The sequence below is a fragment of the Camellia sinensis genome, chromosome 15 (assembly GCF_055761805.1).
Source record: "Camellia sinensis isolate YWXY chromosome 15, ASM5576180v1, whole genome shotgun sequence".
Classification (NCBI taxonomy): Eukaryota; Viridiplantae; Streptophyta; class Magnoliopsida; order Ericales; family Theaceae; genus Camellia; species Camellia sinensis.
The window spans coordinates 142,297,480-142,314,682 of NC_138975.1; the positions used below are offsets into that span (position 1 = coordinate 142,297,480).

At 32.8% G+C, this 17,203-nt stretch overlaps 1 pseudogene; it reads right to left on the minus strand.

Annotated features, from left to right (window-relative positions):
* Positions 1 to 16,438, minus strand: part of LOC114280772 (purple acid phosphatase 17-like) — a 55,684-nt pseudogene extending 39,246 nt beyond the window's left edge.
* Positions 16,439 to 17,203: the final 765 nt, after the last annotated feature.

Sequence of the window (17,203 nt, forward strand, 5' to 3'; positions counted from 1 at the left end):
TCAGAATGTTTTGACTTATGAATCAAAAACCGATATGCATTACTATTCTTGGTATAACTAATGAAAATACAATCAACTGTTTTATGACATATCTTAGTCTTTTTAGGACTAGAAATAACCACTTTAGCCAAACACTCCCATACTTTTAAGTATTTGTAAGATGGTACTCTCCCATGCCACAATTCATAAGGTGTTTGATTCACTTTCTTTCGGAGTACTTTATTAAGTATATAATTAGCAAAAAGTATTACTTCCCCTCACAAGTTCTAAGGTAATCCAAAACTTATTAACATGACATTCATTATTTCTTTTAAAGTTCTATTTTTCCTTTCAGCAATTCCATTTTGCTGAGGTGAGTAAAGAGCGATGGTTTGATGAATTATTCCATATTCTTTACAAAATTCACCAAAAGGTGATTCATATTCACCACTTCTATCACTTCTAAGTTTCTTAATTTTCTTACCAAGTTGATTTTCAACTTCATTCTTGAATTGAATGAAAGTTTCAAAAGCTTCATCCTTGATTCGAATTAAATAAACATAACTATATCTAGTATAGTCATCTATAAAAGTGATAAAATACTTTTTCCCACCTCTAGTTTGAATTGATTTAAAATCACAAATATCACTATGAATTAATTCAAGTGGTTCCGTACTTCTTTCAATTGAATGAAAAGGAATTTTGGATAATTTTGCATCAATGCAAATTTCACATATATGATTTAAATCAATGTCAAATTTAGGTAAACATTCCATATTAATTAATCTACGCAAAGATCCATAATTAACATGTCCAAGTCTACCATGCCATAAATTTGAAGACTCAAGCAAGTAAGAAGAAGATGTATTTTTATTAATAACAGAGGGTACAACAGTCATTACATTCATTTTGAAAAGGCATTAGACATGTAACCTTTTGCCTACATACATCCAGTTTTTGGTAAGTACAAACTTGTCACTTTCAAAAACTAGCCTAAACCCATTTTACTCAACAAAGATCAGGAAACAACATTCTTGCGAATATCCGATACATGCAGTACATTGTTAAGAGTGAGTTCCTTTCCAGATGTCATCTTCAAAATAATATTCACTGTCCTTCAACTTTAGAAGTCGAAGAGTTGCCTATAAAAATTTGTTCACCATTGTCCACTATAGAATAAGCTGTGAACATCTTTTTGTCAGCACAAATATGACGAGTAGCACTAGTGTCCACCCACCATTCTTTAGGATTTCTGACAAGGTTTGCCTCGAAAATAACTGCAGAAAGATTTATGACATCTACACCATTGGAAATTTTATCCACTTCGGTCATATTGGCTTAAGCAGGCTTCTTGCTTGATTTTCCGTTGCCTTTGCAAAAATCAGTTCTTAAGAACTTCTTTGGCTTTTTATCATGATTCACTGGCATAATCCCAACATAAGAAGTGGTTGGCACAATTGCAGCCACCATACCAGTACTGGTTTGAACATTAGTTTGACCAGTTTCTATAGCCTTGAATTCTAAATTATAAAACAAAAGTATAATTAGAATTTTATACTACACAGAAAATTAAAACCAAAACCACAGAATTGAATTCTATAAAAAATAAAATAAACAAGAATTGTAACTTTTATTTTTCCATTAATTTGAAAATAAAATAAATTTTTATTTAACCAAATTAATTCCACACAGAAAATTAAATTTCTGTAACACTTCAATAATTAAAATACTGAAACAAAATTTTAATTAATGAACACTCAAAAATATTTTCTGAAAATCAAAATTAATTCCTGACAAAATTTCACAAATAAATATCCTAAATTGTTAATGAACCAGTATATTACTTGTCACGCCCCAAAATTCGGACAACTAAATATTAAATTAGGACTAAACCCCAATAATATTCCATCATCCAAATCTTAGGGGTGAAACAAAAACTAAACGCCAACCAAAGCATCTACCATAATTTTATAACTATCAAATACCTTCAACATTAAAGTAGCAACAACTAGCTAAAACAACTTAAATAAAGTACGGTTACAAACCATGCCAAATTATTCCAATACTAAAGTCATAAAAAAATAATAATAAATACATGAACTACTAAAAATCCTAAGCTCAAAAAAACAAAAGAAATCCAAGAGATATGCCCAAAAACTATAATTACTTCTCGTCACCACCGTAGCCTCAACTAATTCTGCAAAGGAAGCTCAGCTGCGCTCAAACAAAACGCGCCCAAGTTGCCAAGAGACAAAACGGGTCAGTATACAGGTATACTGGTATGAGTACAAGATTTAATACACACGTGTCTACCAGACACAAACAAAAATACATTTAACTCTTGTTACGGGACAAGACAAGTAGTTCTAACCGCACCGAGACGAATGGGTAATTTCCCGAGATACGGTGGCATTTAGTTTCTTGTCCGTACACAATGAAATATAAATTGATTATAAAATAAACAAAATAGAAATAGAAATATGGTGGGTCAGCCCTGCATAAAAAGTTAGTAAGACTCACCATCCTGCAAAAAAATAAAGTTAGTATGATTTAATCATAAGTAATTTACTGAAGAAATATAAAAATGCACCGTTTCTTGCTTAAATAATTTGAATTGACCAAAACTCAAAGAACGAAAGTTGTACAGAATCAAATTTCCTAAAAGACAACACGAACGAATTTAACAGAAACTGAAAAGGTTAAGAGAAAAACTTGATATACAAATCTAGACGGAATTCAATATAAAAATCTGAAGCTGAAAGTGAATAAAAAATTCCCTAAGATGATTTTTTTCGAAAAAGTTCAAAACACGAAAAGTGTGCAAAATAATGTTTTACTTCGGTTTACAAGAAACCAATAAAAATGAGCTCGTTTCGTGGGTTAAAACAGCCTCTAAAATCTGCCTTGCTAAAATGAATCAAACCGACAATAATCAAGATCATCCGATTATAAGCTCTAATCGATCTTTTTAATAAAAAGCTAAAACGCAAAAGTTGTCTAGAATCACGTATATATGCCTCTGCTCAAATTTCATAATTTATCAAGATCGTTTACTATTTTTTTATCATGTACATATCAGTACCATTCACACTATACTAATAAATTCATAATAAAATTCTTTGTACCTTAACTCCACCACTTCGGCTCTCCCCTTCCAGCCTACACATATATCCCATGTGCCTCCCGTATACCTAACACCGCTCCGAAGCCAAACTTGCACGGGAATATCGTCCCAAGTTTGACTCACACTCCCCGGATGGTTAGCATATACGTACGCGCGCAAATCAAAGCACTCGTCTACTCATGAGAACGAGGCAACAATATATATATACACAACATCTCACACATGAGAATAAACATAACAATGCCGAGCCTAAGGCATTCAAATAAATCTCATAATCCTCACTTTTTTTTTATAGACTCTTTCTCACCATCACTCAAATAAAACAACAATCCATGGAGTCATGGTGGAGTATAAGGAATTTATCTATAGGTTCTTAATTAATTTTAATTTCATATGACCATGAGTGTAATTACAACGATAAAATAAATCTATATAAAAATCCTAAACATGGCATACATAACTAATCAAAATAATTAAAATCAATCCATCATCTACATGCAAATACAAAATCATTCCAACATCAAATAAAAATAAATAAATAAAAATAACGAATCAATCCATCCTCTAACCAATATCTATGGATTCTAAGTTTATTTTAATTTTTTATAATCATGAGTGTGATTACAACCATAAAATAAATGCATATAAGAAAAAACCCTAAACCTTGTATACACAACTAACAAAAATAATTAAAATCAATCAATCATCTTAAAATCCTAAACCTTACATACACAACTAATCAAAGTAATTAAAATCAATCAATTATTTAAAAACCTTAAACTTTACATACACAATTAATCAAAGTAATTAAAATAATAATTAATGAACACTCAGAAATATTTTCTGAAAATCAAAATTAATTCCTGACAAAATTTCACAAATAAATATCCTAAACTGTTAATGAACCGGTATATTACTACTAGTTGTCAAAGAAAAAAGACAGTATATTACTAGTATCTGTCAAACAGTATATTATTACTATTTGTTTTCCAACCAAATATTACTTTGTTAAATCACAGAAAATAATTTCTGTAATAAGAAGAAAGAGAAAAGGAAACAAACGAAAAATTCAGCATAAACAGAATAATTCGGATCTGTCTTAAGATTGTTGGAACAATCTTCTACGTAGAATAAATAATTTGAAACAAATCAAACAAATAAAAAATAAATTACGTACCGAATTTATTTTACCGAACCGAATAAATAATTAAAAGATCAAGTCGAGTGTGTGGCATTCTGTCCTTAAGATAGATTCGCCCCGCTACGGTGCCTACGGAAAAACGACGTCTATCTCTCAGGATACAATGATCCTCACAAATTATAGTAGCACTCCAAACAATTTGTACGGCGAACAAAAATCTTATGTTCTATACTCTCTTTAATTTTTCCCTAAAATAATATAAAGAATAATTTATGCAAAGGTGCAAAATGGGACAGTAAGAAAAAAGAATTTTTCAGACTGTTTTTTGATGCAAAAGACTACTGAAATGGCTGGTATTTATAGGCATACAGATCTGTCCGAACAGGTGCTGTCTAGAACCGAACAGGTCTGAAACTGTTTGAACAGATATAATTCAAAATTCAAACAGATAACTGCTTCCAACTGCAACAAATCTGCTGGCAGTTTTGGACAAATAACTGCCCAGCGGTTTGGATCTGTCCGAGTAGTTTAAAACCTGTAAACAGTTTGAATTTGAATCTGTTGTGGACTGGAAATGGCACATTTTTGGACAGAAAATTTAAATTCAAATTTGAAATTAATTTCCCGCAATAATTTTGTCCAAAAAATTAATATTAGGACCGACCCGACCCACACCCCCGCCCGGACGGCAACGACGCTCGCGTGTGGTGCTTTGGGCTAAGGTTTACTTTGTCCATAATTCCTCTCTTCTACAAACTTGGGGTGCCCCTTGAGGCTTAACCCAAGTGTTACCACCTAGAACTAGGAGTGCAACTTGGACGAGCTCAACCCAAGCAACCCGTGCCCAGCTCGAGTTTTTTTAGGGCTTGGGTAACTATATCTTGTAATCTGGACCGGCCGGGGCAGATTTTTTATGCCTGAATTGTCATTCGGGCCGGGCCTGGACAGAATCAGTGGCCAACCCGAGCAACCCGAACCCAAATTGGATTTGATATATTATATAAATTGTATAATATATGTATAAATTAAATTAAATAGTTGTCCTTAATTTTTATTTTTTATTTTTTTTTGGCTGGTCTTTCATCCTTGGATTAGCATCTTTTATGTGGACCATTAGATTAAATCTAAAAAGAAAAGCCTACCTTATCTCTCTCTCAGACTCACTTTATTTGTTCAGGAGAGTTGAACTTTGAAGAACGGCGGAGATAAGTTTCGACTAACAACGACGACGCCACCAGATTTGAAATCTATTGATTATAGCATGTCTAGCATTTATGCACCAGATTTTGAAAGTTTCTGTTTGGGTAAGTGGAAAATGATTCAGTTCCAGTGGTTTTTAGTCTATACTAGTGTGATCTCTTGGGTGGTGTTGTTTTCATCAAGATTAAGATGTTGTTTGGGTGGTGGTGAAGGGTTAATCAGGTCACTCCCAGGTCAACCTGACAATATTTCCTTTTAGCAGTACTCAGGTTACATAGTTACAGATGCTGAACATGGCAGAGCTCTCTTTTGTTATTTTGTGGAAGCAGATTCACCTGGACTTGTGAATTTCGAGCAATTCGGGCTAACCCGAGTTCAAATTATAAAGCTTGGTCCAAGCTTGGGCAGCCATGCTGGGGTTAATGGTCGGGCTTGGGCACTGCCAAATACAATTCAGGCTGGGCTTGGGCAAACCCCCAACCCGGCCGAACCTACCCGAGTTGCACCCTTACCGAGAACTTATATACACATATAAGTTCTCTTAAGTTTCCAATGTGGGATAACCATTTCAAGGAAACCCACATTTTACTTCTTTAAAGGTCCATTTTACGAACCCAAAAACAACGTCAAGTTCCGATTCACTTATAAATGGTTTTGACAAACCGTCTTCACCGTGTGACTTGCTATGCGGCAAGGAACATGTCACCTCTTTGGACCCACCCCAAAAGATGTGTGGACCCCACTCAATGTTGGGCTCAAAATCGGCCCACCTATATAAAACCAATTTTCCAACAATAAACATATATAGAAAAATGATTGGGAACTCTAATTGAGCACCCTCAATCCATCCCCAATGATGTGAAATGAATACCGTGAAGGAAGGGATCTACACTCTTCATTCCTCCTCTTTCTATTCTCTTTCTCTTCCGCCTCATTAAAAGTTAAAATAGGGGTGATGTATTGGGAGATGTAGCACCACTCAAATATATATTTTATCAAGAAACCAATGAAAAAAACAATAAATAAAACTCACTACTAAGACATGTTTGTTGGAAATGGTTTGGAAAAATCTGGGTATATAACAGATTTTTTTCCTAACTTTGGTCTATTATTTAGGTGGGACCCGTGCGTCATTTTTCGCAGGTCAAAGTAGTAATGCGTTCTATGCCGCATTGTGATTCACGTGGTATATTTGGTTGCTCAAAACCATTATCGAGTGAATGGGAAATTGAAGTCAAAGTGTACTCCATGAAAATGGAGTTTTTGTGGAAAATCCTTAAAGGTTAATTGATTTGGTAGGAAGTTTTGAGTGGATTTATAAGGCATGGGATTGGAAGTTGCGGTGTGTCCCAAGGGGTACCCAAGTTTTGTAGAGAGGGAGGTTATGGGCTAAACCCATTGGACCTAAAAATCACCACACACGCACGCGCCGCTGTCCATCCAATCTGGCTGGCGGGGCTGGGGATGGGCTTGGGCGCGGGTGCGTGGTGTGAGATTGGGTTGGGCTTGTCCGGCCCAATACCAATCTTTTTGGGCCAAAAACATTTGGATTTAATTTTACTTTTTGAAATAAAATATGTCCAACTGTCCAGAATTGAAATTAATTCTGGAATTAAACTGTTCCGATTTTTTCCTACACCCAAACAAGTCCGTATAGTTTTTTATCTGTTCAAATTTGAATCCAACAGATTTGTATCTGTTTATTCAAACTGAACAGGTATCATACCTGTTCAAACAGGTTTTGTACCTGTTTAATTCAAACCCAACAGCCATAAATTCTCCTATAAATAGACAACCCTCATTTGATGTTTCATTAACAATTTTCGTCCATAATAATTCTACTATTATTCTTACATATTGTTGCATTATTTTTCTGTGAGAAAGAGTATATTCACTTAGTGTGTTCGTTGTACAAATAAATTGTAGTACTGTATTTATTTGTTGTTGATCATTTCATCCTGGGAGATAGACGCCCACATTTTGAAAGCACCGCGGAGAGGACGAATCTGTCTTAAGGACACAGTGTCGAATACTGGACTTGATCAGATTATTATTCAAAGAAATTAATCAAGTAAGTTAATTCTTTTTCTGATTTATTTTTATTTAAATTAGATTTTAATTTTGTTTTTGTAACAACACAAAATCTGTTTTTGTAACAACACAAAATCTGTTTTTATTTATTTATTTTTATTTCTAGTTTGATTTTTGTAATCAAACATTTTGTCTCATTTCCTTTATTTCTTTTATATTCTAGTTGTTGTTAAGTACACAACATAATTTAATTTATTTAAATATAATAAAGATTGTCCAACAATCTTAAAACAGATTAATTTTGTGTATCTTTATTGTATTTAATTTTCTGTGTTTCACAAAGTAATATTCTGGTTGGAAAATACAAATAGTATTTATAAACTATTTGACAGATAATAGTAATATACTGTCTGTTTTCTTTGACAACTAGTAGTAATATACTAGTGTCATTAACAATTGCAGAATATTATTTTGTGTTATAGAAAATTATTGTGATATTTTATTTTTCTGGTTTTAGTAACAAGGAAAATAAAATTATTTTGTGTTATAATTTATTTTCTGGTTTTAGTAACTAGAAAAATAATTTGTGGTTTGTTTTTCTGATTTTTGTAATCAGATATTATGGCTACTGCAACTGGAAGTGGTACTCCAATTGTTACACCAACATCGGTCCCTATCTAGAACCATGTTCATGTACCAATAAATCATGGAGAAAAATCGAAAAAATTTAACTGTACTAAGTTTAAGAGATGGTAGCAGAAGATGTTTTTCTATCTTACAACTCTAAATTTGGCCCGGTTTCTCCATGAAGAGACTCCAGCACTTAAAGAGGGTGAAAGTGATCGGCAAGTTGTTGCCGCTGTAGATGCTTAGAAACATTCAGATTTCCTATGCAGAAACTACATCCTCAATGGCCTTGACAACATGTTGTATAATGTTTACAGTCCTTTGAAGTCAGCAAAAGGATTGTGGGATTCTTTGGAGAAGAAATACAAGGCAGAGGATGCCGGCACGAAAAAAATTGTTGTCGGTAAATTTCTGGACTTTGTTATGGTAGACTCCCAAACGATAATTTTTCAAGTTCAAAATTTTCAAATAATTTTGCATGATATTCATTCAGAAGGTATGTCCCTTAGTGAGTCTTTCCAAGTCACTACTCTAGTGGAAAAGTTACCACCGGCTTGGAAAGATTTCAAAAATTATTTAAAACATAAACGCAAGGAGATGACCATGGATGAATTGATCGTAAGATTGAGAATTGAGGAAGATAACCAAAAGGCTGAAAAGATGAATGGAAAAAATCCCATTGAGTCCAAGGCTAAAGTGGTTGAACAAGTTCTCAAACCACATAACAAAAAGAGGAAGTTTACTAGAGATGGTCCTAAACAAGGCGACAACAATGGCAACAAGAAGTTCAAAGGAAAATGCTATAACTGTGGCAAGATTAGACATCGAGCTTCTGACTGCCGCCGCCCTAAGAAGGATCGCAGAAGTACAAGCAAGAAGACTACCAATCAGGCCAATGTAACTGAACTAGATTACATCTCTGACAGGGTGAATGACATCAACCTCTCTGCTGTGGTGTCTGAGGCTAATTTGGTTGGAAATCCCAAGGAATGGTGGATTGACACTGGGGCAACTCGTCATATTTGTGCAGACAAGAAGATGTTCACTACCTACAATGAGGCTGCAAATGGTGAACAACTTTTCATGGGAAATTCTTCTACTTCTACTGTGGCTGGACAAGGGAAAGTGATCTTGAAGATGACATCAGGGAAAAAACTGACCCTCAACAACGTACTGCATGTACCTGACATCCGGAAGAATTTAGTTTCTGGTTCTTTGTTAAGTAAAAATGGTTTTAGGCTTGTCTTTGAGTCTGATAAATTTGTATTAACAAATAGTGGCATGTATGTTGGTAAGGGATACATGAGTGATGGTATCTTCAAACTAAATGTAATGACAGTTGTACCAAAATTTGCTATTAATAAGAATAACATATCTTTTGCTTATATTCTCGAGTCGAATTTATGGCATGGTAGATTAGGACATGTAAATTATGATGCTTTACTTATATTAATTGGTTTAGATTATATACCAAAGTTTGAAATTGATCATAATCATAAATGTGAAGTTTGTATAGAAGCGAAATTAATTAAGACTCCATTTAAATTGGTTGAAAGGAAAACCGAAACTCTAGAATTAATTCATACAGATGTATGTGATCTTAAATTTGTTCAAACTAGAGGAGGCAAAAAGTATTTCATAACATTTATCGATGATTGCACAAGATATTGTTATGTTTATTTACTTAGAAGTAAAGATGAAGCCTTAGAAATGTTTAAATTCTACAAAACAGAAGTTGAAAACCAACTTGGTAAAACCATTAAAATGGATAGAAGTGATGGGGGTGGTGAATATGATACACCATTAAATGAATTTTGTGCACAACATGGCATTATTCACCAAACTGTAGCACTCTATTCTCCTCAGCAAAATGGAATTGCTGAAAGGAAGAATAGAACCCTAAAAGAAATGATGAATGCCATGTTACTAAGTTCAGGCTTACCACAAAACTTGTGGGGGGAAGCAATATTGTCTGCTAATTATGTTCTTAACAGAATACCCCACAAAAAAAACTAACAGCACTCCTTATGAATTGTGGAAAGGTCGACCACCTTCCTACAAATACTTAAAAGTGTGAGGGTGTTTGTCAAAAGTTGAAGTTCTTGGTCCTAAAAAGACTAAGATTGGACCAAAAATAGTAGATTGTGTGTTTATTGGTTATGCTCAAAATAGTAGTGCATATTGGTATCTGACTTATAAATCAGAAATACCATATATAAATGTGAACACTATTATAGAGTCAAGGAACGCTATTTTTTTTTAACATGTCTTTCCTTACAAGAAATGACAGGAATTAAGTTCACAGAAAAGAACTTATGATTGTACACAAAGTTAAGAGACTAATGACAATCAAACACAAGAGACTAGTAATGGTCTCAACCAACAAGATTTAACTGATGATGAACCAAGACGAAGTAAGAGAGCGAGAACATCAAAATCCTTTGGTCCAGATTTTCTGACATACCTGTTAGAAAATGAACCTCAAAGCTTTAAGGAAGCAATGACAGGTCCTGAAGCACCTTTGTGGAAAGTGGCTGTTAATAATGAAATTGAATCCATTATGCAAAATCATACTTGGGAATTGGTGGATCTTCTACCTGGATCTAAACCTCTTGGATATAAGTGGATATTCAAGAGAAAAATGAAAGTAGATGGTTCAATAGACAAGTATAAAGCAAGACTTGTAGTAAAAGGTTACAGACAAAAAGAAGGTCTGGACTATTTTGACACATATTCCCCTGTGACAAGAATAACATCCATTCGCATGCTTATTGCTATAGTAGCGTTGTTTAATTTAAAAATACATCAAATGGATGTTAAGACAACTTTCTTAAATGGTGATCTAAATGAAGAGATCTATATGGAGCAACCCGAAGGGTTTGTAGTATCGGGGCAGGAAAAGAAAATTTGTCGGCTTGTAAAATCCCTTTATGGATTAAAACAAGCACCTAAGCAGTGGTATGAAAAATTTGATTATACAGTGCTTACTAATGGGTTTAAGATAAACGAATGTGACAAATGCTTCTATGTTAAAAACACTGACTAAGGATATGCCATAGTTTGTCTTTATGTAGCTGGCATGCTTATCATTGGAAGCAGTCAAAACATGATCAAATCAACTAAGCAAATGCTTAACAAAAGATTTGATATGAAAGATATGGGAGTCGCAGGTGTTATATTAGGAATAGAAATTACTAAAACATCTGACGAATATGCATTATCTCAATCTCATTATATTGAGAAAATTCTCGATAAATTTATCAAGGATGATTTGAATGTAGCTAGAACACCTGTAGACATCAGTCTCTATTTATCGAAAAATAAAGGTGATGCAGTGTCTCAGTTAAAATACTCTCAAATCATTGGAAACCTAATGTACCTAATGAATTGTACTCGTCCTGACATAGCTTTTGCAGTCAGTAAATTGAGTAGGTACACTAGTAACCCCAAAGAAGACCATTGGAAGGCGATCATTCAGGTTCTTAGATATCAAAGATTCACCCGTGATCATGGTTTGAATTTTACTTGATATCCAGCAGTACTCGAAGGTTATTATGATGCAAATTGGATATCAAATACTAAAGATTCAAAATCCACAAGTGGATATGTCTTTACTTTGGGAGGCGCTGCTGTTTCTTGGAAATCCACGAAATAAACATGCATCGCACGATCCACAATGGAATCCGAGTTCATTGCTTTAGACAAAGCAGGAGAAGTAGCAGAATGGTTTCGTCACTTTTTAGAAGACATTCCAATGTGGCCAAAACCTATGCCAGCTATTTACATTCATTGTGATAGTCAATCTGCAATAGGCAGGGCACATAATCATATGTATAATGGTAAGTCACGGCATATTCATCATCGACATAATACTGTAAGGCAATTGCTCTCAAATGAAATAATCTCAATAGATTATATAAAATCTAAAGAGAATATTGCGGATCTATTAACAAAAGATTTAACAAAAGAGCAAGTGTATAGTTCATCGAAAGGAATGGGATTAAAGCCTATTACATAAGAGTCATCATAATGGTAACCCTACTTATATGACTGGAGATCCCAATAACTAAGTTCAAAGAGACAACTAAGTTATGTGTGGCTCGCTAGAAATCACCAAGGGATTAAAATTCCTTACCCATTCCTATGGTGAGAGTGATATTTGCAATATGTGTTGTCTGCAGGGGTATAAGGATAAGCTTTGCTTTTAATGATTACTTATATCTTGATTAAAGGCATAATATCAAGACGAGTATAAGGAGATACTCACAATAAGAATCACCTATATGAGTGTTGAACTGGGGTCGGTTCTATGAGAATGAAGAGGCTACATTCTCTAGAAGCACTCATGAAAACCAGGAGCGTTCAAGGCCAAAATGAACACAACAGTGAGAACCACGATGTGTTAGAAGATATTTTGTGTGAAACCTATTGTCTTGGCATACACAAACGGATGAACAATTCAAGGCATCGCATCCATTGGTTAGCTAGTAAATCCGATGGATTATCACTAGGGAAGGTTCAAGGTCGAAAGCTACCTATCCTAAGGCAAGATATTTTCGATACTCTTTCGACAAAGTCTGCATATTGTTGCATTTCCGTTGTCATCAAATTCCATTCATGTGGGGATTGTTGGAAATGATTTGGAAAAATCTAGGTATATAACAGATTTTTTCCTAACTTTGGTCTATCATTTAGGTGGGACCCGTGCGTCATTTTTCACGGGTCAAAGTAGTAACGCATTCTATGCCGCGTTGTGATTCACGTGATATATTTGGTTGCTCAAAACCATTATCGAGTGAATGAGAAATTGAAGCCAAAGTGTGCTCCATGAAAATAGAGTTTTTATGGAAAATCCTTAAAGGTTGGAAAGTGGCTTGTCCCACATTGAGTTGGTGGGAAGTTTTGAGTGGATTTATAAGACATGGGATTGGAACTTGGGGTGTGGCCCAAGGGATAACCAAGTTTTGTAGAGAGGGAGGTTATGGGTAAAATAGGCTAGACCCATTCGACCCAAAAATCACCATACGCGCGCCGCCATCCGTCCGTCCGGTCAGACGGGCGGGGTTGGGGCTAGGCTTGGGCGCGGTTGCGTGGTGTGAGGTTGGGTTGGGCTTATCCGGCCCAATACTAATCTTTTTGGGCCAAAAACATTTTGATTTAATTTTGTTTTTTGAAATAAAATCTGTCCAACTGTCCAGAATTGAAATTAATTATGGAATTAAACTGTTCCGGTTTTTCCCTACACTCAAACAGGTCCCTACGATTTTTTATCTGTTCAAATTTGAATCCAACAGATTTGTATCTGTTTATTCAAACTAAACAGGTATCATACATGTTCAAACAGGTTTTGCACCTGTTTAATTCAAACCCAACAGCCATAAATTCTCCTATAAATAAACAGCCCTCATTTGATGTTTCATTAACAAGTTTCGTCCATAATAATTCTACTATTATTCTTACATATTGCTGCATTATTTTTCTGTGAGAAATAGCATACAGACTTAGTGTGTTCGTTGTACAAATAAATTGTAGTACTGTATTTATTTGTTGTTGATCATTTCATCTTGGGAGATAGACGTCTACATTCTGAAAGCACCGTAGAGAGGACGAATCTGTCTTAAGGACACAGTGTCGAACACTGGATTTGATCAGATTATTATTCGAAGAAATTAATCAAGTAAGTTAATTCTTTTTCTGTTTTATTTTTATTTAAATCAGATTTTAATTTTATTTTTGTAACAAAATAAAATCTATTTTTATTTATAGTTTGATTTTTGTAATCAAACATTTTCTCTCATTTCTTTTATTTCTTTTATATTATAGTTATTGTTAAGTATACAACAGAATTTAATTTATTTAAATACAATAAATATTATCCAACAATATTTAGTTGTGTTTTTATTTTTATTTTTACTTTTACGTTTTTAGAAGCAAACTGATTCGAAAACTACACATGTTTAGTTCCTATTTTATGAGAGAGTCTATTAGGTAGAGGAGATCATCTTCTTGTTTTCACTTTTTAAAAAACACTTTTTAAAAAATTTTACTTTCTTATTTTTCATATTTTTTTATTTTTATTGATTTTTTTTAATATTTTAAGCAATTTTTTTACTTTTTAGACACACCTAACATAAATACACTTAAAAAGTAAAAAAATTGTAAAAAAAATCTTTTAAAAATTCATTAAATGCCAAAAATATAAAAAAAAAATACAAGAATTCAATACATTTTTTGTATTTTTATGTATTTATTAATTTTTTAAAATATTTTTTCACAAATTCTTTACTTTTTAGATACATCTAAGTAAGGTGTATCTAAAAAAGTAAAAAAAAAAATGTTTAAAATTTAAAAAATATTTACTAAAAACAAAAAAATACGAAAATCAAAAAAATCAATTTTCAAAAAACTTAATTTAAAAAACTCAAACCAAACACACTGATTATAATTTATACAAATTGACTGTCCTCAAGTTGAAATTCACAATCTCACGATTAATAGGTTAAATTTTAACCACTGCATTAGTAGCTCGATTCTGAATCAATTTTTTTTTCTAGAATAGCTTATTTTTCAAAAAATACTATTTAAATTTTTAAAACTTGTTTTAACACAAAAATAAAAACAATATAGACATGTTGGCAATTTTGAAACTTTTCATTATTTTATTTTAAAAATTACAAAACAAAAAAGAAAAATATCCAAAAAATTACTAATATTGGATGATACTTGCCGCTGTACCACTGCTTTTGGAGGCTGTTTGCAGTGTAGACTGGTAAATGATTCCTCAAATGCGGCGTCGTTTTCTCCGGTCATTCCATTATCATAGAAATTGTCACCGGTCGAAACTACAAAATCAATACTAAAAATGCTTCATACCACTAATGCACCACTAATGATGTGGCATTATGTGAATCTCACTACTGATGTGATAGTTTAGCTTTTGTTTTGTTTTTTTTTTTTTTTCTTTACATTGCCACCTCATTAGTGGTGTTTTTAGAACTTCAAATTTAGTGCTCTAAATCACCACTCAATCAATACCTAATTTCTCTCCGACCACTCCCATCTACAAAACAACAACAAATTTATTAAGACAAATATTAATAACATCGAAAAATTATAGAATTAAAAATTGATAAATTATACTATTGGTTATTTTAATTTGAGCAACATTTCATTTTGATTTTTATAGTTTTAATTTTATTAATTTAAACTTATATTTTCAATTACGTCTCAATATAGTCCATCTACTAGTTGTTGTTAATATTTTGGATAAAAAAATATCACGTGCAACTCATGTGAAAATGTTTACAATTCTCACAGAAGAAAGAAAATTTAATAAATTACACCATTGTTCCTATAATTTCTTTTGAATTTCAATTTAATTTCTCTAATTTTGCATATATTGTTTTTCCGTCTAAAAGATTAACAACTACTACAAAGGGACAAGATTGAAATGAAATTAAATGCGTGAAGTTTAAATTCATAAAATTAAAATTACGGAGACAAAAATGAAATTTTAGTCAATACAGATTTTGATTTAATATTTTAAATGTATAAAAGTCAATGTAATGGAAGAATGTTAAGAAGTTTACAAAGATTGTATATTATATTTAAGCCTTCTTAACTTGTGTTTTGAGGACACAAGTTAATAAGACCCAATATCTAAAAAGATTATACATTCTTCATTACACTCACTTTTTATGTAAAATAAATAATTTTTCTTTTTTCTTTTTAATATTTATCTAAAGACACAATATCAAAATCCTTACATGTTAAGCAAAGAAGGAAGCAAGCAAACAAAATGGAGTGAAATTAAGATGCAAAAAATTATCTAGAAATTTGTCTAGAATATTGATATGTGGTCGAAATTTAACTTTGTATAGTGAGATATATATTTGAAATGAATCTCAACTATCTAATACTTTTTCAAGTAAATTTTCTCAATACATTGTTGATTAAGATGAGAGAAGAGGAGAGCAGGTATAGGGGGTAAATCACCTGAAGAGCAACTTGAGATTGGTTGAAGGCCCCTCTTCTACCCTAATCACCAAGGACTAGAAAACTAACAGACCCATCTCCTTTGCTAGGAGGATGCTCAAATCTCTGAAGCTCTGCACTACATATTGATACCAACAAGCACAGGACCAAACTAAGTACACCCAACAACAACAGAGCATCAACTCTCAACGTCTTCCTCATCCTCATCCTCATGGATTGTGATTGTTTGTTGTCTAAACTAACAAGCACTGGCATGGCCATATGTATAGAGTAGAGCTGAGCAAAGGAATGGAAGAAACAACCAGGAGCTCAACTATATATAGTATGCTGAATCTCCCTCTTTTTTCTTTTTTTTTTTTTTTTTTTTTTCAATCTTAATGATGTGCTTGGTTCATAAATTTAGAAAGAAAAATAAAAAATAAAAAAAAAAATATGTGAAATGTGACCTGCCTTTCAATCAACAAATATTTAAAGCAGGAGAGAGAAAAGTGCAAAACATAATATATATAAATAATGATATACAAACAGAAAAAAAATAATATTTAGAATTGTGAGCATGTATCACTATGAAAGAAAAAAAAAAAATCTAACTCATATAGTCATTCTTGTACAAATGGGAAGTTGGAGGATCAATTATTGCTGAAGACAAAAATTGACTATTTCTCCCATATTATAGAAGTTAGGCCCAGTTTATTTTGGGATTAAATAGATGGGAGGGGATTAGCATGGAGGTGGAGTTATTTAGTGTTGTGTTTGTTTGTAGAATTAGGGAGGGGATTAGGATGGAGGAGGTGATATAGATGGAGGTTGAAAGGAGGATTGAGATGGAGGAGGTGGAAATGGTATTAGAAAAATAGTGAGGAGATTAGAAATTTTTTTATTTTTTATATATTGAGAATTTTTTTTAAATATTAATGTTTAATTTTTTATATTTTTTTTATTTGTTTTATTATTTTATATAAAAATAATTTAACAATTCCTATATTAACAACTATCATCAAAACAAACACAATTTTACTTAATCTCCTCACTATCAATCTCCTCACTATTGATCCCCTCACTATTAATCTCCTCCTTAGTGTGTTGTTTATTCCTTCGTATTATGG